The sequence below is a fragment of the Podarcis pityusensis genome (genome assembly GCF_964106645.2).
Source record: "Podarcis pityusensis genome assembly, chromosome: 6".
Classification (NCBI taxonomy): Eukaryota; Metazoa; Chordata; class Lepidosauria; order Squamata; family Lacertidae; genus Podarcis; species Podarcis pityusensis.
The window spans coordinates 62,285,187-62,310,270 of record NC_138030.1 but is presented as its reverse complement, the minus strand read 5'-3'; the positions used below and the strand labels follow the sequence as shown (position 1 = coordinate 62,310,270).

The 25,084-nt window shown below is 41.7% G+C and overlaps 1 protein-coding gene and 2 long non-coding RNA genes across 8 annotated transcripts in view; 1 reads left to right on the top strand and 2 right to left on the bottom strand.

Annotated features, from left to right (window-relative positions):
- PDE4B (phosphodiesterase 4B) overlaps positions 1-560 on the bottom strand; it is a 262,363-nt gene extending 261,803 nt beyond the window's left edge. Inside the window, exon 1 of the mRNA XM_081011763.1 lies at positions 426-560. The gene's annotated coding sequence lies outside the window, so the exon portion shown is untranslated. The remainder of the gene's footprint in view (positions 1-425) is intronic.
- A 103-nt stretch (positions 561-663) lies between these two features.
- Positions 664-25,084, top strand: part of LOC308480409 — a 67,062-nt gene continuing 42,641 nt past the window's right edge. Inside the window, exons 1-8 of one of the 5 annotated variants that reach the window (XR_013988084.1) lie at positions 756-882; positions 1,568-1,635; positions 3,277-3,385; positions 6,588-6,744; positions 10,338-10,467; positions 13,784-13,951; positions 19,948-19,989; positions 25,029-25,076. This is a non-coding gene — a long non-coding RNA (uncharacterized lncRNA). Of the gene's footprint in view, positions 883-1,567; positions 1,636-3,276; positions 3,386-6,587; positions 6,745-10,337; positions 10,468-13,783; positions 13,952-19,947; positions 19,990-25,028; positions 25,077-25,084 lie in introns of all 5 variants that reach the window. The other 4 variants (XR_013988080.1, XR_013988083.1, XR_013988082.1 and 1 more) reach the window with 4 other exon arrangements.
- Positions 10,482-25,076, bottom strand: LOC308480412. Of its 2 annotated transcripts, none has more exons than XR_013988088.1 (4): positions 22,930-25,076; positions 13,745-14,125; positions 12,760-12,885; positions 10,482-10,776 (listed from the first exon to the last, which is right to left on the bottom strand). It is a non-coding gene; the product is annotated as an uncharacterized lncRNA (long non-coding RNA). The 2 variants fall into 2 exon arrangements; XR_013988089.1 differs by lacking the exon at positions 22,930-25,076 and adding an exon at positions 20,831-20,962.

Here is a 25,084-nt window from a genome sequence, read left to right as displayed (position 1 = left end):
TTCCTGTGGGTGCTCTGGCGGCGAAAAGGCGCCAGGAGTTTGTCCTCGCCAGCGCGAGCCAGAGAGCCTTGCATATGTGCTGCACGTTCCAGAAGCCAGAACACCGTCGGTAGGCAGGCGGGGAGGCATTCTGGTCTCCCTTTGGGTGGTTTAAACTAATTTTAATACAATTTTTATATTTTAAAAAACCCTAAATGCCTCCTCCGCCCGTCTCCCCACCGCCACCCCGGTCATCTTTTGGTACCCCTCTGACGGGGAAGCGAGTGTGCTGCACACCTCCCCACACCGCCTAGGTAAACAACCCACGCCAGTACCCACGGGTTTTTTTGGTAAGGGCTGAGGGGCCGAAAACGTTGCTGCACCACCTCGGCGTCCCTCGGCTACTCGCCTCTCACCCACCCACCCCCCGCCCCGAAGTATCTTACCTTTGCCGCTATCCTTCCCAGCGGAGGCGGCAGTGGCGGCGGCGGCGGCGGCGCGCGCTCCCTCTCCGCCTGCCCGCCCCGCGCGCCCCGAAACGAGGCTCCCTCGCTGCTTCCGCCGGAGAGGCGAAAAGGCGCTTTCTTTTCTGCGCCTCCCGACTAGCGCTCGTTGTTGCTCCTCCACCTGATGCTCCCCCAGCAGCGCGCAGCAGCAGCAGCCTCGGTCTCTCCTCCGCGGCGCCTCTTCGTGAGCAGCAGCGACAACAGCGGCACCTAAGGCTGCCTTAGAGCTCTGCCAGGCTGCCCAAAGCAGCGCGCTGAACGGCAACGTAACACAGTTGGTGTGTGTGTGAAGGAGGGGAGAGGGCGGGACACCACTTGTCGAGGCTGCTCGGCTCACCCAGGCAGCTCCAGGCGCTGACAGACCCTCTCCAAACACGCAAACACCAGTTGCGCCCTGGTCAGTGGGGACGGCAGAGAGCCCGCGTTGCTCTGGGAGGAAGCGGGGGGGGGGAGAGAAATATTAAATCTCAGGCAGGAGGCGGAAAGATTAGCTTCAGAGATCCGTGGGGGCACAAATGATCTTCTACCCCTTCTTCAATGAGCAAGGGGCGTACTAGCCGTCAGACAAGGGAAGTCATAAAATGGGGCCTACACGGGATGTTATATATCGCAATGTAGTCTGCACCGCTTTGTCAGACTTCAGTACTCGTCCTTACAAGCTGTTTAGAAGTTTCTCAAATAAGAAGTGTTTGTCTGTGGCCATATTTGCCCAAACTGATACTTCACAGCACATGACATTCCTGTGTTTTTCTCATAAAATTTGCACACCGTCATTATTTGAACATTACCCATTTCCACCTGCAATTTCCTACAAGGAGGTGGTCTTGTGAAAGAGGGGAGGTTTCTCTGTTTGCCCAAACCTGGAATAGCCTGTATTTGCTTTACATAGTACAGTATTTTACATAGCACACGTTTGCACAGTTGTTTCTTGCCACACACAAATTGTTTTACATGCACATACGGTATGTACTAAAGGTTTGAAACCAGATTGATTTCCTTATCTCGCCCTAGAAGCCCCGCAGTTTTGTACAGTATGCAACAATTCTTAACTGGATATTCTTTGTCCCTTCGTGTGACTACAGTTCCCAGGATTTATACTAATATGAGACAGAAACTGAATGAACATGTATTCCAGCTAGCAATAAAAGAGGTAAGGCAAAGCAGCATTTGACCATAAAACTGATAGGTCCAGTCTCCTTCAACTCCTCCAGGAATGCTACTTCTATAAACCATTTCCGCAAGGGAGGAAGAGGGGCTGTTTGCACAACTGGCAAGGCTTGAGCAGGCCCTCTGCATAGGGCCACTGGTGGCCACCACACATGCTGACCTGGGCCTCCATCAGGCACTACCACCCCCAGTTCTGCTCCTTAGTAGTGCTGCAGTTGCCAGTTACTCAGCCTATCCTGGACGGGATTACCTTGTAGTGTTTTGAGGGTAGAGGCCAGGGTATGCCATGTTATATCACCCAAAACATGGCTGGTGCAGACTGGAGCTGAGTGAGCCCTTGGCACTCATCGCAAAAGCTCTGGTGCCATCAAGTAAGCCCATTCAGGGTGAGTGGGTGAATCACTGGCAGTTCTGTGGCTGCAGCACTGCCTGTGGGAGCAAGAGTTGGTGGCCACTGGTAGCAACAGTGGTGGGTAAGCATTGATAAAGGCTGGTTCAGTGGGGGAAACAGGGTACTGCCCCACCAACCTCAGTCCACCTTCAGCCAGCTTCCAGACTTACAACAAATCTGGGTGATAGAACTGCTTGTCAGCTTCCTCATCCATTGTCTCAGAATCCAGCCACAGTATACATTTAAAGCAGTACCATACCACTTTAAATAGTCATGGCTTCCTAGGAACTGTTGTTTGTTAGGGGTGCTGAGGGTTGTCTGGACACCCCCATTCCCCTCAGAGAGTTATAATTCCCAGGGTTCCCTGGGAAGAGGGATTGATTGTTAAACCACTGTGGCAAAAGATGTTGCGAGGTCTGTGGACTGAGCATGCTATGATGTCAGTGAAGCAAGGCATGAGATTCTACAAGGACCTACTTCACTGAAAGACAATATGATTGCAACTTTCAAGTGCTATTCACAGGAAAAAATCCTAAAGGGCCTTGTCCATGGAATATAGAGGAATAATTACAAATATAGAATTCTCCATCTGAGAGGTGGATTGGGGATTATCTGATGTCTTTAATGGGAAACTGTGGTGAGAGTCCTAAGCAAAGGTGATCAAAGCCATCTGTTTGTTGTTGACAGAAGAGTGCCTCCCAGCGAGGACTGATGAAGAGATGTTGTTGTTTTTAGCAGTTTATGCAAACAAACTGCTGTGAAACATGCTATGAAATTTTTTAGCACTTTAAGTTCTTATGCACCTTATAGCATAGTAGTATTAATTGCTATTTATTTTACAATATATGATCAAGCTTCTAGGAACTATGAGCACAGTTCTTTTAGCCCCTATGAAAATTTGTTAATTTTGTACAATTTGGTTTAGTACTGCCATGCAGTGGCTGTTAGATATATTATAGTTGTCATGAGATTACATTAGGATGATCATTATATTTGTTATTAATTTATATGTTTTAACTGAAGGACAGTTTGTTTTATGATGATTTTAAGTGTTATTTATTTAACTTGAGTTGTTTATTGATTTACTTATATTTGATACTGTAATGATGTATTGATTTGCATTTCTGCTGTAAGCCACTTTAAGCATATTTATATGGCAGGAAGAAAAAAGAGATACAAACCCTTCTCCTTCCTGTTGCCCTCTCTCTCTTTGCTCTCTTTTTCAACCAACAGTTAAAGCAGACATGTCACTGCTTGCTTCAGCTCCAGGCTCAAAATATAAGTATTTTGCCTGTATAGTTTTTACTGCTGCCTTTGCTGTGAACCAATGCAAGACTATCAAGTAAGTAAATCATATTTTAAACTTACTTTACAAATTGTTTTTTGTTTTTGTTTTTTTGTTAAGTGAGGTAAGAAGGGGGAAGCCAGCTTACTTCGTTAGCTGGACTTGCTCAAAAGGCAGGTTTTGCAGCCTAATTCCCAAAGCTTCTATTTTGCTGCCAAGGATGAGATTTAAAAACCCTCTTTAACCTACACACATGAAGAGAAAAATTGTGGTTAATATACCCTCTCATACTCATCAAACCCACCCCACAGAAGTCAAATTTAACTTCCTATAGTAGTCTGATAGCGACCATTTTACATGTGTCCAAAATTGATGCACAGTCACACACTTCTTGTTGCTGATCCAGAAGTTGCCCGAAAACAGGGGTGGGGCTGAACAGGGAAAGCTTATGTACACTTAGCCGAAACACACAGGGGGCAGGAATGGAACCCCTGTGCAAAATGGTCGCCGCCTGTATAAGAAAGAAGTCCATAATTGCTAGAATGAAGAGGGATCTCAGAATCTCCTATTCATTTTTGAAAGCTGTTCATTTTTTTTGCTCTGCATTTATGCAGCTCTTAAGATATCATAACGAAATCATGCATAATGATTCCTAAAGTCAAGAAGCAGGGTTTCGTCTATGTTTTGATACAATTGGACACCATTTTGAATCAAGGTGGTGGACTGAAACTTAAAAATTGCACCGACTTTAACCACTGATTTTTAAAAAATGCACTGATTTTTCCCACCTTAGAATTCTGAGTAATGCTGGGTTTGAGGCTGCTAGTATCCTGAATAAAGAGAATAAAATGTTCTTTGGGAAATTATTTTAAAACATTGCTCCTGTGGATACTCTCAGAGCAATCACTTGCCAACAAGAGCAAAAAGCTACCAAGTCTGAAGGAGCCCTGGTCCAGGTGTCCTCTGCCCCCCTGCCCCATACTGCTGTGTTCCTGCTGCTACTTTCCCCACTGCAACACTGGTGACTTTACTCCCACTCTGCTTACCAGGTGGCAGTGGGAAGAGGTCTCTCTTTCATGTGTGTGTGTGTGTGTGTGTGTGTGTGTGTGTGTGTGTATATATATATATATATATATATATATATATACACACACACACCCATGGTTGGGTGGCTGGGCATGCTCAACAATAAAGTGCTGGTCAGTATTGGGGAATGAAGATGGTGGGCAGGCCAGGACAGTGATGCTTGAAGAATAATTAAAGTAGCAGGTCCTGCATTCATTAAAAAATAAATAAATGCATAATTAATATGACATGAAATATTCTGATGAAGACTGAAGCAATTATGTCAATGTGAACTGTCGTAGATTAAAAAAACACAAAGCAGGTAGGGTGATGGCAATGCCACAGAAGCAACTTGTCACCAGGGCACAAAACACCTCTTCTGCCTCTGCAGAAGTTTAATTGGAAGCTACAAAGCAGACTCTTGCTAATTCTCCCATATTAATTAGGAACCCTGCTGTGGATTTTCAGATTATGCACATTAGTGAATAAACAAACAAGCTTGAATCATCATTACAATCCAGGAAGTCGTGCTACAGAGAGCATTTTGTGCTCATTTGGGTTAGTGTCAATTAGTGTTGTTTATGGGGGAAATGTGCTTATATATTGGTAAATAGGCATTAGGGATGATTTTTTTTGTTTAAGTAATGGGCTCTCTAATCTCAGAATTTCAGTTGATGTAGTATTTTGTAGCAGTTTTCCAAACAGGATTTTATCCGTGTGTGTGTGTGTGTGTGTGTGTGTGTGTGTATCCCTAAGTAGACTGCACCCATTAGAATCGGAGGACTGTGCATATATTCCACCACAGAATTTGGTACCAGGGGCAAAATCCTCCATTCTGACAATCCCAGCGTTCATAATTATACAAAAGCAAGTTCTTAACCACAAAGAAGAGCTTAAAGTCTGTGAGCAATGCTAAGGTGAAGTCTCCACATCTAGAGTGGGATTCAGTATTTTTAGTGAATGTAAGAACAAACAGCAAGCTAAGTAGTTAAGTAATTTTTGACTCTGAACAACTTGGAGATATCTTACTACCCTTTCCTATTACTGGATCATTTATGGGGGGGAATTGAATATCACTGATCCTGGTATATAGGTGCTCAGAAAATTTCTATTACTCAGTAGTTTTTTGTGTGTGACTTTAATCAGTGTAATATCCACTGCGTTTCTGCCACCCACACGTGTGCTGATATTCTCAAAGAGTTGGTAGGAAGTATTATTAAAGCTGGAATGATTAAGCATGTGAAAAAAAACCAGTCTTGTAGAATAAGGATCTTAATTGCTTCTGCAAAGAGGCATGCTGCTTCACTACTAAAAAAGGCCCTCCAATTGCAGAGGGGTGGACAAACAAAAAAAGGACTTCTGAATTTGGAGAAGAGGAGAGGTATCATTGGCAGAGGTCTGAGTCCCAGGCTATGTCCATGCAGTACATTTTAGGCGCATGGCTGGCCCCTCAAGCATCCTGAACTGTGTAGTTTGTTAAGGTTGCTGGAAATTAGAGTTCTTTGGGGAGTAAACTACAGTTACTAAGATTCTTTGTGGGACTGTGAGACATCACATGCTTAAAATGTATTATGAGGATGTGGCCTCGTCCTTGGTGCTGGGCTCTGGAACTGTTACTCCTTCCCCCTTTTAAACTTGTTTTTAAAATATCGACATGAAATCAATTTCATATCAAGGGACAGAAAATGCAGTGACTGAAGGGCTTTGCATTGTCTTTGCTATGTGCCCTACATCAGATAAATAGTTTAAAATAAAATAAGGAAATCTGATCAAAAGAGGATTTAGGGGTAAAAAAAGTATTGCTCTGCAAATTGATAGACACACACAATTCAACATCAAGTTCAACTGCAGAAGCTGGAAATTAAAACTGGAAGCTGAATGTTGCATTTCAGGCCTAGTTTTAATTATTTATTTTGGCAACATGAAAAAAAAATCATGCAACACAGGCTGTGCTTTCTTCACCGCCAATGCATTTTCTTTAATGTGAACAGACCTGAATATTTATAGTTTTATTGATGGTAATTCCTTTGTAGTACAAACCTAGCCCAGAACTTCTTTGTTATGCTGTATGTAGAAACCTAAAACTTGGATTGTCTCAGATGTTGTGATTCAAACTGCATGTCTAAATAAAAAGGATTTTTATTTAGAAGTAAATGACTGAAAGGAGCATATTAAGACGGGCTCTGTTTTTCAGTACAAGTGGGGCCCTACAGCAGAAACTTTGCAGTGTATCCCTAATCCATGCACAGAGTGTTCCTGTTCAGGAGTCCAGGTGGCCTCAGGCAAGAGCCTTTCCTGCTGTTCAGGCTTCTTCAGAAGAGAGGTTTTCCTGTGAATGACAGCGGAGTAAGGTAGTCTCTGGAGAATGATGGGAAGCAGGCCCGTGCAGAGCTTGTCTGAGGCCCAGGGTGGGAGTTTTGTTAGAATGAAGTTATAAACTCAAAACAAAAAAACAGCCAGTCCCTAGCAGGGTCCCCCTATTAGCTTAGCCTTCCGAGGCCTGGGACAAGTGTACCCAGCTGCCCCCCGCCCCTTTGCATGGGAAGAGTTCTTCCTCTTCTCCATTCTTCTCTCCTGAAACATCCCGCTTTACCGCAAGTAGGTATGGGGGAGAATTTTCAATTCTGTATGCATTTAAAAGCAAACCTACTTAATTTACATTTTTTTTCTTTTTTGAATATTTTTTATTAAGAATTTCAACATAGCAATTTATCAAAAACACATCATCTTCATTCCCCCCCCATTTCCCCCTCCCCCCTCCCCAAGAAAAAAAAAGCCCAACCTTCCCACCCCACCCCAGACTTCCCTCAGCTCCTCTCTCTCTGGTTTTTCAGCACATGTTATACTCTGCATATTATAAAATTGTAAAGATCCTTAATTTATCTATCTATATGTTACCAATAAAAAGTTTGTGTATGTTTATTCAAAACCTGCCAAGGAGTCCAGTTCATTTTGTTGTTTCTTTAAGTACTTTGTAAAAGGTTCCCATTCTTCTTTAAAGTTACAGTTGTCCTTATCACGTAGTTTGTGTGTCAATTTTGTCAATTCCACACAGTCCATCAGTTTCTCTTGCCACAGTTCTTTGGTCGGGATTTCTTCGTTCTTCCATCCTCGTGCTATTAAGACTCTTGCTGCCGTTGTCGCGTACATGAAGATGTTTTTCAATTTCCTTGGCAGGTCTTTTCCTACAATCCCTAACAAAAACGCTTCAGGCTTTTTTACAAATGTTAATTGGAACATTTTCTTCAACTCATTGTATATCATTTCCCATAATTTTTTGATTTTACTACAATCCCACCACATATGGTAAAATACTTAATTTCCATTTTCTGAAACTCTGCCAATTGAAGCCATTTTTCTAAATTGTCACTTCTCTGAATTTTGCAAGGTACTTCTCCAGCCAGGGTATAACTTGCATATACTAGTGTAGGGTGGTCCAACTTTTCATACCAAGTGAGCTTCAAGAGTGCTTTGACATGGAACCACCCCGTGCTAGGATATAACTGCTTAAAAGTGCATAAACTAGTGAAAATGAAAGATTTGCCACTTCTGAAATGTAAGAAGGACAAGTTTTTTTAATATCATAGGATTTGTTTTGCTAGCCCTAATTCCCATCCGCTTTCTGGATACCCTTATAAACTGTAAGAGGCATGAGGTCAATTCATTCTTTTCCCTCTTCCTCCATAGATCTAGAGCACTCTTCAGCAGTCATGCTTTATCCCAAAGAATCCTGATAACTATAGTTTATGGAGGGTGCTAAGAATTGTTGAGTGACTCCTCAGAGAAGAGAACATTTTGTTCCTTTCTCACCTGCTTGCAACCATAGCATTAACTGATAGACTCACACAAGCTGTCCAAAATCTAGTTATTTTAGACACCTTTTTTCCTCTCTGTGATAGAGGACTTAGAGCTGTTGCTTATAGAAAACAGCAGAAAAACCCAGGAATTTAGTATGGCGATGATTGGGCAGTTATATATCCTCTAGGTCTGGGCAATGTCCAGGGCCGACATTATATTGTAGGTGCGGCTTGCCTGCCAATTTTGTTTTTTAATAACTTTATGTTATTATGTTATTATGCTAGGTACTGCCATACCTCTGCTGCTTGGTTTTTAATAGAATGTTGGCAGCTACCTCGTGTGTGTGTGTGTGTGTGTGTGTGTGTGTTTTGTTTCATATAAAACTTTCAGTCTCTGCCATTTTGACAGTATTTCAGATGGAGCAACTAATGGAATGTTTAGGAGTATAATAAACAAACTTATGGGCAGGATATTTATTTTACAGTAGATTTTCTCCCATACCATGAGAGAGAGAAGAAATTCCAAAATTCCAGTTCTTTCTCCTACTCATGAAATAGCTTTCGGTAATGAATCAATCAATCAATCAATCAATCAATCATTCTTTACTCTATCTTCCAATTTATTTGTAACTCATATTCCCAAATATTTAATTCTATGGTAATTTCAATGGTATTTTGGTTATCCCTTGAACATCTTTTAAATTTTCATTCGAAACATTATAACGTAGCCACTGTGCTATCTTATAATTTATTTTATAGCCTGATATTTCGCTGTAACTAGATAATAACCTTATGACTTATTTATAAGATTTCTAGGAGTGAGACACAGGGATTATATTAGTATCCAAAGAGCCATATTGGATCCTATGAATGTGTATGTTTTCTGTTATTGCTATAGCCCAAGGTTAAATGATCAGAAGGTCTGCAGTTCGAATCCCCGCAACGGGGTGAGCTCCCGTTGTTCGGTCCCAGCTCCTGCCCACCTAGCAATTCGAGAGCACGTCAAAGTGCATGTAGATAAATAGGTACCACTCCAGCGGGAAAATAAACGGCGTTTCTGTGTGCTACTCTGGTTCGCCAGAAGCGGCTTAGTCATGCTAGCCACATGACCCGGAAGCTGTACGTGGACAAACACCGGCTCCCTCGGCCTACAGAGCGAGATGAGCGCGCAACCCCAGAGTCGTCCGTGACTGGACCTAACGGTCAGGGGTACCTTTACGGATAAATGACAGTAGCAAAGAGCAGAGGGTATAAAGGGCATCCCTGTCTAGTTCCTCTAGATAAATTTCTTTACAGATTTATATACAACTGCATTCTGAGGGGCTCCCATTAATATGTAGAAACATTTAGCTTATTTTTGGATTGTCCTCTTAAAAACTGATACGTATTCAATCACCTGTTAATTATCAGAGATACTGTAATGATAATAAGGACATCACATTTGTCTGCAATCTACTTGTTTCTTATTTATAGGACTCCATTTTATATTACTGGGATGTAGTTACAGTGCAACCAGTCAGGAGTATGGGAAGTACCTGTGAAAAATGTCAATATTTTCAACATCTCAGTCCTATACACATTTACCTTAAAATAAGTTCCACTGAACTCCATAAGTAAACAACTAAGGATGCGGAAGAAATTTGATTCAGTTCACATTCAAAGGTGAATCTATCAAATTCACACTTTCTGAAATATGTGAACCAAAGCACAGCTATCCTTCAAAATTCACATTTCCAAATTTCACGATACAGTTCTCATACAGTGTTTAGAATTATGCACATATCAGGGGGAAGTGTGTGTAAAAAGAAATATATTAGTCAAAATAACATACAAAAATACATTATATTGGAGAAATTCTCTGCACAAATCTGTACATTGGTTAAAATTGCATGCAAAATGTCTTTATGAGGGGAAGATCTCATTAAAATGCAATGAATTTTCATAAGGATTTTTTAATAAATAAATAAATCACAAATTGCTGCAGAAATGTGGAGAATTAGATTTCAGACTGGAGAAACTGAGGTAACCAAAATCAACGGATCCTTTCATCGCTAACTGACAGCACTAAACCTGTTGTTAATGCTACTTGCTTGTAAATAAGGTATTGTTCAATCTTTCATTACAATTAGAATTATTTCATTTTTAAGGCAAATATTTGAAACTGAGAAGTGCTTCAAATTCTGGCTTGGATTTCACTCCTATATTGAAATACTTTTGATGGCAACGAATTCCAGAAGAGCATCCATGTTATTCTGCTGCAACACAAATGGACAACAGGTCTGTGCCACAGGACTTTTTATTGTTTCTGCAATACTTTTGGTGCCTTGTGCATTAAAGGCATTGACAGTAGCCTGGCTTTTTGTGTTTTTTAAAACTGTTGATTCCCGGATTTCGCCTCCACTAGACTATCATCTATGAAGAAACACTTATACCACCATTATCTCCAACTGTATTGAATTTGTAGCTCCACTCTAATGCAGTTATGGCCCTGCTAATGCAACCTTGCAAGAACAGATGTTTGGACCAGGATAGCTTCAAGGGTTTTTCATAATGTTCTTTTAGACAGGCTCCTGCCATTGATGAAGTCTGAAAAATGTTAGTTGTCAGAGACTGTGCTAGCAAAGCAGGATATATTACATATATTTGTAACCTTCAGAGGGTGTGCGTGGTTGCTGAGGGTGCAAAACCGAGGGAATCTGTGGGGTCACATAGGGTCCCCATCCACACTCAAAATCCTTCACCCTTTTTCAAAAATAATGATAACCCAGCTATAATTCCAGTTCCCAGGACTCCAGTAGGCTGTTTGTGTGCTTTAAATGTGTAGTGTGTGTAGCCATGGTGGTACATGTAAGAGCTCTAGCAGTGGAGGGGAGTGACCACATGGTAGGCCCAATGTTGCAGGCAAGGAAACTGTTCTGACTGAAAGCCCGCTGTTTGGATTTGGGCAGAAAAAAAGAGAGAGAGAAAGAGAAAGCAGCAAGCTTCCATTTCAAGCTCAGCGGTGAAGAGCTAGTAATTTGAGTCAATGGTGCTGTCAGGACAGCACTCTGGAGCAGAAGTCAAGGAACTCACACAGCAGAATCAACAGCAAATGCAACAGGGCCTACTGAACCCCCATTCTGATGGAAGTGAAGTAAAACACAGGGACGGCTGTAAAGTCTGGGCCTACAAATTACTCAACAGCACCACAGAGTAGGGCACAATAGAAAGGGGATGACGGTGTTGCTCTTCTTTACTTAAGGAAGCTTCATGCCTTCCTTTGGGCCGCATTAGCAATTTAGAATCTTTGTTTCAGTGCCTCAAAAGTGTTATGTTTTGTTCCGAACTGTTGTGGTGGTGATCCGCAGCCCTCCATTTCCCCACCTCCCTGGCAGCACCAACCCCTATTAACTCTTCACATTTAATGTGGGGTGCAGATTTCATTCTCTGCTCTCTTGGGCACATAAACAAATGGAGGAGATAGAGAGAGGAAGGGTCTCTTGAACTCTGCTGCTATTGGCATTACTGGAAGGGTGGAATGGATGGGAATTCTGACCAGAATCCCCATTTGTCCTGGGTTCGGGCAACAACAGCAGAAAAGCAAGGGGGAAGAAGGGATATACAGTACTTCACGTTCTCCCATACAGTGGTACCTCGGGTTAAGTACTTAATTCGTTCCAGAGGTCTGTTCTTAACCTGAAACTGTTCTTAACCTGAAGCACCACTTTAGCTAATGGGGCCTCCTGCTGCCGCCGCGCCGCTGGAGCACTTTCTGAAGCAAAGTTCTTAACCCAAGGTACTATTTCTGGGTTAGCGGAGTCTGTAACCTGAAGCGTATGTAACCTGAGGTACCACTGTACTTGTTTTAATTCCAAACTTGCTGGCCACATTGAGGAGCTGCTACTGAGCTAGTCCAAGCTAGTACTGCACTAAAAAAACTCTGAGGGCGGGATTCACTTCAGTAGATGCCCTGTGCAAGGACTCCCTGTTGCACAGTGGGACTTCCTCACCTCCTTTCCCATCCCCTGGCCCCCCAAATTGGTTTGAGGGGGTTCAGGAAAACCTCCAGAACAGCACATGGGGGCAGGAGAGAAGGAATTATTCAATCTGGCAAGCTGAAAAGGTCTTACTGATGGAACGTTTAACATAGCACAGTGTTGAATTTCCTCCTTTATTTTAAAATATTTTCTTATTTGAGAAGAGTATTGTACCCTTAATTTTTGCACTTGTACAAAAGTGGTCTCTTCATGCCCTGTAGGTTGTGGGGGAACTCCAACTCTGAGCCAACCAGTGAATGGGAAGATGGATTTAGCCGAGGGACAAATCTCTCCTTCAGCAATTGTTTATAGGCCCCCACATATTTTTAAAGAAGCAGTTGACAATTTAAACCATTATGTAACTGCTTAGATTAAAAAGAAGGTAGGAAATTGCTTCCAAAGCACCCATGGCTCTTTAAGTGGGGCGAGGGGAAGTGTGAGCAACAAATTGAATCCATTATAGCATTACGCTCCACATTCAGCATTGTTATCGGAAGTCATTATGCTATTTGGATAACTGGTTTGAATTGGATCATTTGGATTTAAGGTGTACCTTGGTTCCCAGTTCATCCGGCATCATCTGGTTGTACCTTCAATTTGTGGCTGCGAAGGAAGGACTCGAGGTTTCTCTCCAAGTTGTTCAGGGTGGTATACAAAAATGGATGCATTTGGATTTTGCCTGCAAAGGAAGATTATGGGCTCATCTAGACTTCCTTTTGTGCTGTGTATCTAGGCACAGGTCCACGTTTTCAAGCTCCGTGTCTGAGAGTTTTCTTTCTTGTTTTTTGTCATGACACTTTCCCCAGGAAAGCCTGTGTTTTACCATTGAATTGGAGCCAAGCGCAGTCGGGTTTTCCAAGGATTGCCATTTGCTCTGATTCAGTGGTAAAATGTGGGTTTTTCCAGGGAAAGCACTAGGACGAGAAACAAAAACTGCTCAGACATGGAGCCTTAAAGCATGGGCCTGTTCCTGGAAAGCATATCGCAAAAGGAAGTCTGCATGAGCCCTTAGAGTACACTTCTGATTCTTCCTTTTTACAGCCACCCTGCCTTGAACTTTCCCATGTCTGAAATCATGTGGGTATGGCTTGCTAAAAATGGATTTGCAGGCCTGATTAGGCCAGAGGTTCTGCACCACTACACTAAATTGTGGTTTAGCATTATGTTCAAACAAATACATGATGTGGTCTCATCCGTGAATCACATGGGTTGGATCTTGTTACTTCCACTGCCAATATTGCCAGAGCAGACTGAACCCTGTGGAAGTTGCCCTTGTCACAATGCAGTGGGAAAATTAGGGCATAAATCTCCCTTTCCCTCAAGGAACTGTGCAGACACATCAAGTTATTTATTAAGGAGCCTCCACATAGTGAGTCATGGGCACTCGGATTCATGGCAGGTATCAAGAAGTGGCCTATGCTGGCCATATAGAGCCATTCACTTGGCTTGTGTTACTGAGCAATAGTCACTTTATAATTTGAGATGAATCATAACATCAAGGCACACTGACTCTCGCAACAAGTACGTAAGACATTCACCGGTAATTTTGTTCTGCCTCCTCCTCCTCTCTCTTACAGAGCCCTTCTGTCTTTCATACTTGAAAGATGAACCAGGCTCTTCACCACTGGGGTTGCTATCAAGAACGAACGTCTAGCAAAATTGAGCCTTCAGCCTTTCTGCCTTCAAGCAGTAGTGCATGTACTTTGCATGCAAAAAGTCCTAAATTTAATCCCCATCATGTCCAGGTATGTTCCAGTCAAGAGTCCTGTTAGTCAACATGCACAGTACTGAGGTAGATGGACCACTGATGTGACTCAGCATAAAGCATCTTCCTAAGTATCACTCATCACAAAGACATTTTGATGCCTTCTGAATAGTGGAGTATTTGATCTGGGCTGGTCTTTCGCAATAGTGTCTTCCTATGGAAATTAAAAGCAGGTTAATGAGTCAGGCAGATCAAGGTTTCCCGAGGAGCTGCTTTCAGCAGTTGACGCAGAGGAGGAGGCTGGGTAAGTGTTGATACTAAGCCTTCTTACATATTGAGGCGTATATGAGTGGGTTACAAAACAAATTACTAATCTAGGCTGAGACTTCACAGGGCTGGTTGTTCAAGAAATGCTGCCGTGTTCTTGGTATGTGGGCTGGAAATGTCCCCTGACTGAAACCCTGGAGAGCTGCTGCCAATCAGTGTCAGCAACAATGAGATAGATCTGACTCAGTATAAGGCAATTTTCTATGTTCTTAATAAACTTTGGGAGCTATAATAATAATAATAGCAGAGGTGATGGTGATGGATGAATATTATGTGAGGGTTCTCTGCTCGCCTTCTATTTAGATGAGGTAGTCCAGGTTCACCCAGTTTGAAGTTTGATACTCCAACTACTTGCAACATGCTTCCTATCTCATCCTAACACTATTTTAATGAAGGGAACCTACATGAAGTATCATTTTATAATAATTGCTCTCTTCCTCCCTCTGAAGTCTCCTTCTCTGTATTATATTCATGCACACATTTTATGTGAGCTCTACTTAACCACGTAAATATGAAATGCCAGATAGAGTATATTACATATTGCTTAAGCAGGCCTGGGATGAAATCTCTCGTTATTTGTGCCCCTTTATGCTTTTCATGTATGCATCTTTTGACCTTTTGTGGGTGGTGTTTTCCATTCCTTTTCCCTTTTTTTGTGATACAGGTACATATCCTCCAACTGATCAAAATAGGGATGCTTGTTTTTTGTCCCTGAGCTCTCGCAGGAGCCAGATCACTCAAGCGAGAGCGTTGGACCAAAAACAGGACATTCTGGGATAGAATCAGAAGTCAGGATGGCTTCTGTAATTCTGGGGTGTCTCACTTAAAATTGGATGTTTGAGGGATATGCATGTGGCCACCCTGTGCATGTATGCAACTTTCCACTGGAGTAAATAAAAGTTTAAATATGAACATTTAGTACCGACTCAAGCTTGCCAGCCTACTGATTTTAGCTGGCTAGGCATATACTTTACTGTATATGTATGTGACCTACTAATAGTATACCGGTTTTGCTTACAATTTGCTTACAAAAGCATACCTGAAAATATTATGAATAGTTCCATAAAACGTCACAGGCTAGTAGACCTGTTCTGACAATGCATACTCTTTAAGCAAACTGCATGATTTTAAAAACTACTTACTTCCAACTATGAATGCTCAGCACTATAGCCCTAAGGTATACCGCCTACAAAACAAACAAACAAACAAACAAAACGAAGGGAGGAAGACAAACTGTAATCTCTATGAAAGGTAACTTTTTCTTGAAAACAGACTATTAAGGGTATAATCCTATATTTTGGGAGTAAGCCACATTGAATTCTGAGTAAACATGCATAGTATTGTGCCTTAAGATATTTATGTTCTTTAGAAAATTAAAGCCTCGTTTTCTCCCAGTTGTAAACCTGTGTCTCAACTGTACCAGTTCTGTGGGACATTCCCCCCCCCCCCACAAAAACAATCCTTTAAATAGAAAACCAGCTGGGCTAAAACCTTTATCTTTGTGTGTGTGTATATGTGTGTGTTTAGGGATTTAAAAATATATACCATTTGTGTGTTTGAAGGAACATTATGATATGCAAGTTCTCTGCTGTAGTCTACAACTCACTAATAGGGATGCCCAACACTGCAGTCCAATACATGTCTATGCAGAAATAAGTTCATGGAGTTCATGGGGCTTATCCAGGTAAGTGGGTACAGGATTGCAGCCTTAATCAGCCAGTGCACATACTGTAGTTTCACACAAACATTAATTCTGTTTTTCCTGTGCATTATTTAAAAAACTGAAGTTGTTTCCATTATCATCTAAATATAATGGGTTTCCTTACTAACTGAAGGCAAGTAGAAATTCAAACTTGCTTTAGAGTCCACAAGATGGCAGGCTACTGCAGCATAAGCCTTTGAGCATAGCAGGGAGGGGGAGAGAAGCTTTTTAGTTTGAAATTCAGAGGCAAGATAAATGCTACTTCAGATTAAAAAAAAATTCTTAAGTGACTTTTGTATTGGAAGGAAGCCTCCTATCATTTGGCCAAGGTATTCTTTTTAAAAAGAATGTAAAGCTCCCGCTGAGAGATAAAGCACATTTTGCTTTTTGTCCTGAGCACTGTATCTAATATCTGCTGTTAGTATGAGCTATGCCATTACAGAAATGTCACCACTTCTTTAAAGAACTTGGGGGGGGGGGAGCAAGGAATGGCCAAAGGAACAGCACACATGCCAGAAGAGAAAGTTAAAATACACACCATCAACTAAGTACTTTTTGTAGCCTATGTAGTTGAACATAAGACTACAGGATCTCTGTTGGATCAGAACAAAGGTCCAATTAGTCCAGAATTCTGTTTCCGTTGTGGCCAAGTGGGAAAGGCTATGGGAAGCCCACAAACAGGGCATGAATGCAAAAGCCCTCTGTTGTTTGCATTTCCCTGCAACTGGTATTCAGAGGCCCACTGCCTCAGAGACATTATATAACTATTGCAGTCACTGATTTCTTTATCCTCTATGAATTTATCTTAGCTCTTCTAAAAGCCATTTAAGTTGGTGGCTCTCACTGCATCTTGTGGCAGTGAATTCTATGGTTTAACTGTGCACTAAATCTGGATGACATTCAGAATATAAGAAGAGCCTGCTGGATCAGCCCAGTGGCCCATCTTAGTCCAGCATCCTGTTCTCACAGTGGCCAACCAGACACCTATGGGAATCCAGGAAGCAGGACCTGAATTCAACAGCACTGTCCTGAGGCTTCCAGCCACTGGTATTCAGAAGCGTATCTTCGAGAATGGAGATAGAACAAAGCCATGAATTTGTCTGTCCCGAATCTTTCAATAAAAGGTTCAGAGAATGTACTGAATCTGGCAGGAGGCTGACTTTCACAGTAAGGTCTTCACATGTGGCCTCTTGACATGTAAGCGGATCACTGGAAAGAGTGTCTGGAGATGTAAAATACAACTGGGTGGTGTTTTTCTCTAACATTCAAATGATCTCCTTCAGCGCAAATGAGCCCAATAAAGCTCAAGTGCAGATATTTTGTCTCTTGGCATGGCAGGAGACGCACATCTACAGCAGTCATGTATCTTCCTGCAAGTTTCACTTCAGATCTTACAAATAGGCACTGCTGGTTTGTGTTTGAGAAACTGCACATCTAGCTGGCATTGCTTCTGTAATGTCTGAAAATTATCTTTGGCACACACCCCTTTTCACCATGTCGGGTTGTTTGCAAGTCTCTGTGAACTTTGCCCTCTAAAACTAACCACTATGTTATGGTTTGAAAGAGCTTTATTATTATTCTTTGTGCCAAGAATTGATAAAGAGTCAAGAACCACTGATCTTGGCAGGGACTGACAATTCCCACTTGGCTCCTTTGAAACATATACTTGCTCCTGAAATATGTAAGGAAGCCAGAGGTTTTTAATGAGCTTGGAGGTTAGCATCCCAGGACAACCCAACTGGGTCAATAGGCCTTCAAGGCAGTTCATGGTCTGTGTGTATGCAAGGACAGAGAAACCATGTGCCACACCACCACTAAGTGTGCATTGTGATGGTGGGTGGGGGAGAGACATGTACATAGATTGCTGAAATCCTTCCAGTTCAAGAAAGGCATGAAACAATCACAGGAATTGTCCATAATATACATACAAACTTGCCCTGGTTGTTGGTGGCATCTGTCTGTCTTGGGAGACAATGGAGGAGTACGCCTTTGGGGATGTAGTCATGTTACATCATGTTTAGGGAGGAGGGTGCACACACACACATAAATGTGCCCCTTGCTGTATTTGCACATGGACAAACAATAGAAGACTTATAACTGCTGCTCGTGTAAAACCTTGCATTCATAACAAAGCTCCGGGAAATTAAGATACTTCCAAACCAGAATCTCCCATCAAGGTGCTAATCTTTTACTTCATCCCTACTTCATAACTGCATTTCAATTTTGAATGTAATGAGTCACTTCAAGTGTAAATTCATTTCAGTGTCTTACCAGGAAAAAAAAAATGGCTTAGCCTTGAGCCAAGGGGCTAATTCTCAGAAATTGTTTTCAATGTCCAGGGCTTAGCTTCAAAACATATGAGGGAAAAATACAGAGTCATGTTCATATTGTTTTCCCTCACTATTGAATGAACCGGAAAACCTTCCTTCTTGTGAGTACATGACAGACTGTGTAATGACCAAGCAAACCTGAGTTCTGTCACCTGTCAGTTTTACTAATTATGCATTAAGATACCATAAAGAGAGTTAAAAGCATATATTGTAGCAGGGGGTGGTTGAAGTAACCATGCCAGCTAGTCTATCTAACTAAGCTGGTGAGATTTCACTGCTTCTGACCCCCCCAAATATAGTATCAGGTTTTGCATGGTGCCTGAAACAAAACCCAATGAAGCCTTTTGAAAGGGCATGGGGGTGAGCAGGCCCAAACAGAGGCAGCGGGTAGGGGAGCCAATTGGCATGGGCCTATGATTTTCAGGAGGCCTACTCTGAGTCCCTCTGGTAGGATATTGTAAAGAGAGTCAAGGGGGATCCTTTAACACAGCATATTAATATTTTAAAGAAGATACATAAAACATTAATACAAGATAAAATATAGATAAGTAAAAGCAGAATGGGGCCTTTATTTCCCATCTGGCCCGGGCCTGTTACCAGCTTTGCATGGCCCTGAGGGTGAGGGCACAAATGTTCTCTACCCAATAAGCTCTTTCCAGCTGTGGGTGCAGAAAAGGTACCAAAAGGGTGCAAATGAAGCATCAGAATAAAAATCCTGAAATGTCCTTCACAGAAAGCAATCAACATTAGACCACTCTTTTTGAAGCCATTTCTTGGATAAATAACACTGATGGCTCTGTTAATGCTTTTGGCCTCTGCTATTTTTTTTTTTTTTTAATATTTTATTAAGGATTTTCTTGTTTTACAGAAGTGTAGTGCCTCGTATTTCCCCCCCCCCCCATGTAACATTTTGAGCTGCGGAAGACAAAATGCATGAACACATGGTGTGCCAGTGAGGGAGGTCCTGACCCTGAACTACTTAGTGGCACAACTATAGCAGCACGACCTGCAAAACTTGATAATGTTGGCAGCAGCACACAGGAGGTTTCATCCTGATATCCATAGTTTTTACACAAATAGAAACTTCTTTGAGGGGGGGGAGGGTTAGATGCAAAGAATCAGTCTGGAAAGAAAATTGGCTGTCCTTTATTTTTATGCATATAGATTTGGGTGAAAACAGTTGTTTATGAAATCAGGATTTGGAGACCCTGAGTCTCATCCAGCTCTAGTTGCACACAACTGAGTGGAACAATTAGTGGCTCTGGACAAGCTGCACACATATTGATTTTAATGCTTAGTAGTACCTCTTAGCATATTGTCAGGTACATTGATCTTAATAGATGTGTGTACATCACTAAATGTCTCATCACTTCCTCATTAAGTAGCCAAATGTGTATGAACCTTCTGCTGAAAAGTGATCTGCCTGAGAGTTCGCCCAAAGGGCTGTTGGTGGAGTTTTATTTGTGCTGGTAGTGTTGTATATGCAGCCCACCACTAAACGCTGCAGTCACCAAACATATATGTGTGATTACCTAAGGAGGAAAAGCAAGTGGAAATCCCTCCCCTGCAAGCCAGTGGGCACAGTATCTAACAACAGCCATGTTATTTTAGCACCTGAGGCAGAAAATCTCACAGGTACCTTTGTTGACTGACAGGCCTACTTGTCATTATTTGCAGGACTCAAGCATTAAGGAAAGAAGACTCTGCCTTCTTCAAAAGGTAATCTGAACATCCATTTCAAATCATTATTAACCATTTCAGTTTGGCTTTTTATTTGCTTTTCCATGCATTCGAAAAGTGCTGAAGTTTTCTTGTAATTCGTTATACAGAGAATGGGTTTGCTGCTATAAAACAAAAGCACTCAGATTGTTAAATTTGTCATCATCTTTCTCGCAACTGAGAGCTGGAACCATGGGTGGGAGTTTTGCTGTCAAGGCAGGATGAACCACCCACTCTTTCTGCAGATATTTGGATGATATTTTAACCTTTAAAGCTAAGTTGCTAAGTGACATTGTTTGAAAAGAGGTAGCCTTTCTGTTTCTGTTTTTTGTGGGGGGTTTTTTAAACTAGGGCACTAAAAAGAAGTTCACATTTCTCAGGTGTGCAGCTTCTCATGCCGCAACTCTGCCTGAGTGAGGAAAGACTTCACCTGATCGCCTGGCTTTTGCGAGCTCTAAAAGAGGCTGAAGCTGTTCCTCTCCTTTTGGGAACACACCTTTAATTAAAGAACACGTATAATTGCTGGAATATAACCCTAATGCATTCTGAGCTTGCATTTAACTTATGGTGTTGGAAAAGAGGCTAGAGCTAATGAAAAACAGGTGCATATGAATTTATCTCAAATCAAGGGGCCTTATGCACTCAATTAACAGCTCTAGTGGAGGGATAGGGAAGCATTTTCCAGCCAGTATTTTTGTTGATTTCTGGGCAATATGGCAGGGGTGGGGGGCAGGCACATGCCAGTGGTGAGTAGGGCGAGAGAGAGAAAGTGGATAGAGCAAGTAATGTGAATTTTAGCTTGGCAAAGTACGCTAATTTCTACACACACTCACATACCCACCTCTGTAAAGCATTATCAGAATTATGGGCAACATGCCAGCCAGACACAAACACCCAAAAAGGATGCATGAAAATGAATGTAGCCTGGCGCGAGTTCTGAAGGTAAGATGGAGAGGATCAGAGGGCCAACTTGGCACCCAGATCTGAGGTTCCCCATCAATTCAAAGAGTTGAGGATTTCAGTGGCATTTAAGAAGGTAAATGTTCTCTGGATTGCTCCCAATGTCTTTAGTCAGTTGCATTCTATAGCTGTTGCTCTCTGCTACCACTGGGTAACCCATGGTAACAGAAGCATTAGAATCTGATACTATGCAGCAAACGTCCTGTCTTAGAAATGTCTGATCAACTACTATAAGTGTGTTGGGAATGTCACCATTGTGCTGTTGGTGGATGTGGGGTTCACCGAAAGGCAAGTGACATGTGGCAAAAATATGTAAATATGTTCTACATAAGATCGTAAATATGTAGCCGCTTGAAACCTTCTAATTGCTGCACGCTTGGGCATCACTGCTCTTGCCCCATATTGTGGTCACTGAATTTCTTCACTGGGCTCCGTTTTGCAACTCTCCAGACGCTTTGCGTCCCAAAAGTTAAACAAAGATTCTACACACAGAAGAGTACAAGGATGTTATTAAAATACAACCTCAACAGTAAACATTTTATTCACAAAAATAAATACAAAAGTACTCTGGCAAGTATTTTAAAGCATGAGCTCAAGAGATACCCCACAACTAAGAAATCGTGGTTCAAAGCCCAATTCAAGCCACAGTTTCGGCAGGAACAAAAACCCAGAACATTTTTACACTCAAATACCAAGGATAGTCAGACAGAATGGCGTGAGAGGTTAACAAACCATAATTCTACAGACGTACAAAAGCAACGTGGTACTTGTTACTTATGCCACTCACAGGCCACAATTTGAAAAATATAGTTAGATTATCTATCATATAATCATATCTAGCTGCAAATGACCCGTAATAGTGAATAGCATATGTGAATTCAATCTGAGTTATTTTCTTGAAGGTTAACAGAAATGACTCATGGATGTATGGATGTTCCACCTGGATGTGTATTCAAATGTAACCTGGATAAATAATTTATCACTCAGCAAAACTTACAACTATACTACCAAAGTTGTAAGAATCAACCCTGTTTTGCACTTAGCAGTGGCTGAGGTATATTGATAGGAAGGTGTTGGTTAAAAACTACCATTAGCACCTGTCCTGGATTCTTCCTGAACAAAAGCTGTAAGTGCAGGTTTATGTGCAATTTGGGCACAGTACTACCCAATAACATGTGTCAGCATGCACTATGCTATAGAGTCTGTGGGCAGGGGCCACTAATTCTGATGGGGTTCTCCTTGTCAACAGAAGGTATGTTACGCCTTCTGACTTTCCCTTCACACCCCTCTGTTCCTACAGCACCATGTGGTAGTGAACAGGCCTGCTATTTCAGGTTTTATAAGTAATGTCAATAATCAGAGTTAATTAATACAGCTTGCTACTTTTTCACCTGAAAAAGTGTTGTAAGCTATGCTCCACGTTCATATAAACATATCACTCCTCTAATAAATATCTGCTACACAATGTGCGCATCACACACACTGTTGTTGAAAGTACTGGGAAGCTATTCATATGTTGCTCTCCAGGGCCAGTGTTCCACCAATTTAAATGACAAGAGTAAGAATCAAAGGATAATAATGATCATTTCTAAATACCTGTATAGATAGACCTGCATGGGCTTTGCTCACAGTGCGGCATTTAGCAGGTTGTAGGAGCTAGGATCATTTTGACAGCAACTGGGAGCATTTTGACAGCAAAATGTACAAAACATCCTCTTACCAATTCTGCTGCTAGAGCAATCCACAATGGTATGCAGTAAGCAAGGGTGATGCACAGAGCAGAGGTACCTGATGAGGAAATAGCTGTCATTGACTAAAACAAACCAGCTATGGCTATTAGCTATGGGTGAGGGCACTCCTTCTCCCAGCTTACTTCCACTGAGGACTGGGTGGAAACTATGCTTCACCTATGGTGGTTACCAAAGTGGTTCACCTGTGGTGGTTACGCTTCACCTATCCATGTAATGCTCTGACTCTTACCAGATCGCAGATACTACCGTGTCAACCAAAGCACTGAGCTGCTGCTTGATTAGTCCTGTACCTAGGAAATGCAAAAGCACCCTAAGGCCATTGCAGTTTAATAAATCAGCACTGTGTTGGGAAGTGGGCCAATTTCAGTTGCCTGAGTACCTGCAATTGTCTTTATGACATCGAGTGCAACATGTAGTGCATGCAAGAGCAGTAACCAGAAACATGAGAGTATTGGGGGTGGGGGGTGAGGAGGTAGCATACAAAGACTGCAAGTGATTGTCTTTGGGTCAGGATGTCCTCTGCTTTTTCAGGACAGGACTTTATCATGGATATCTTTGCATTCTTCCTATTATCTAGAACCCAAACATTTTCCCTAAACTTAGTTGCGGGGAGGGGGAATAGTGCTAGGCAGAAACCACCAGTGATGTTCTGTTTACAATGAGAAAGGACCAGTGCTGGGATTGTGTATAAGGCCTCATTTTCTATTCCTAGCATAGCCTGGCTAAAACAGCTTCATGTAACAGATCAATAAAGGCTTTTGCTCAAAACCATGAAAGGTGCTGCCTGCCAGTACCTGGGCTAAATGAATCAATGACATGAACATAAAACATAGACCCTTATATTTTGACAGAACAGTGTAAAGTAGAAATAGCATCAGTGTAATGCTTAAAATTTCCCAACCCCACCCCTCTGGTGTCTTTTTCATCTTTGTGTGGATAAACAGGGGAATATCAAGGGAGGACCTGTTCACTTCTAATCATATATCCAGTGTTTACATAACAGGAAAGAATTTGGGCAAAAAGCTGTGCATCTTGACCAAATTTACTGTGAGCATCAATACATGTACATCAGCCAAAGCAAATTTGGTTCTGCCTACCTAATCGTATCTCCCTCTTGGGACCTAGAGGAACATTTTACTGGTGACCTACATACATTCTAGTTCTTAGAATTTCCAGATATTGTACAATAAGTGGACTGGGATAATGATAAAAACTTGCATGATACAAATTCCTTGTCTTTTTATATTGGTCCATGAAGGTAAAAAGTATTCATATTTATTGGAACTGTTTATTTTCATGTCCTCTTGAATGTCGCAGGGCAATTCCGACTGGTGAGGCTGTATTTTGTTATTCACCTCCACTGCTCTCCAGGCAATTTGAACACTGAGATTTTACAAGTCTCATTACAGTGCTCTGAAGTAATGGAAATACTGAGAAAACAGACCATAGATTGAAGAATCACAAAAAGCAATCGTAAAGTGAAGCATTATATAAGAGTTGCCCAGGCTTCTAATCTTCACTGTCGAAGGCCTTATTCCTAGGCATCATTAGCGTTAGCTACAGTAATTACTAAAGATTAGGCTGGGGCATAGATAGAACAGAGCAGATGGTAGATGCAGAATATGCAGATGTTGCCTCTTTTATAGGAGTTTATAGGAGTGCAAGACTGAATGTCATTTTGAGATTTTAATAGCAATTCTAGATAGTATATATATGCACTCTGTTTGTCTATGTCACTGAAACTAAGACAAAGAATAAAGCTCCTGAAAACTTGGGAAATTTCTCTTCGTTGGTTGCAGTTAAAAACATGAACCTATCTTTTTATAACTACTTAAAGAGCAGGAACTACCCGTGATTTTGCCTAGAATTGTGTGTATACTTTAGAAGTGGGTCACTACATCCTTCTAACCTGAATTTCAAAGTACGACAATTAGCTAAGCAGCATGAACAAACAGTAAGGCACAGCATTCAGAGTTCAGAGGCACAGCAAATAGAAAAGTTAAGGTGCTAATCAAGATTAGAGCTATGGTGAAAGAGCTGAGTGTTTTTTTGTTTTGCCTTGGTAACTCATCGTGGTAATGCTTCTTGCTTACAAAACCAACAAGAGTTTTCCCATACGTTCAAATAAAACAGCAGGCCACTGATAAAACCAAACACACAATTCCTCCAGGGCTGATTTTGTTCCATGTACTGTACATTCATTAGACAGGTAGCAACTGTGGGTTCAGCTTCAGAAATTATGTAATAGATTTCAGTCTGCAGTGCTTTTGATACCTAAAGTTAAGCTGAATGGTGAAATAGTTACAAATTATTGCTTTTTCTTACTAGGAAAGCTGTGGCTTGGTCCTGTTACCAGAATCTTTGAAATGGACTAGGGTTGCTAG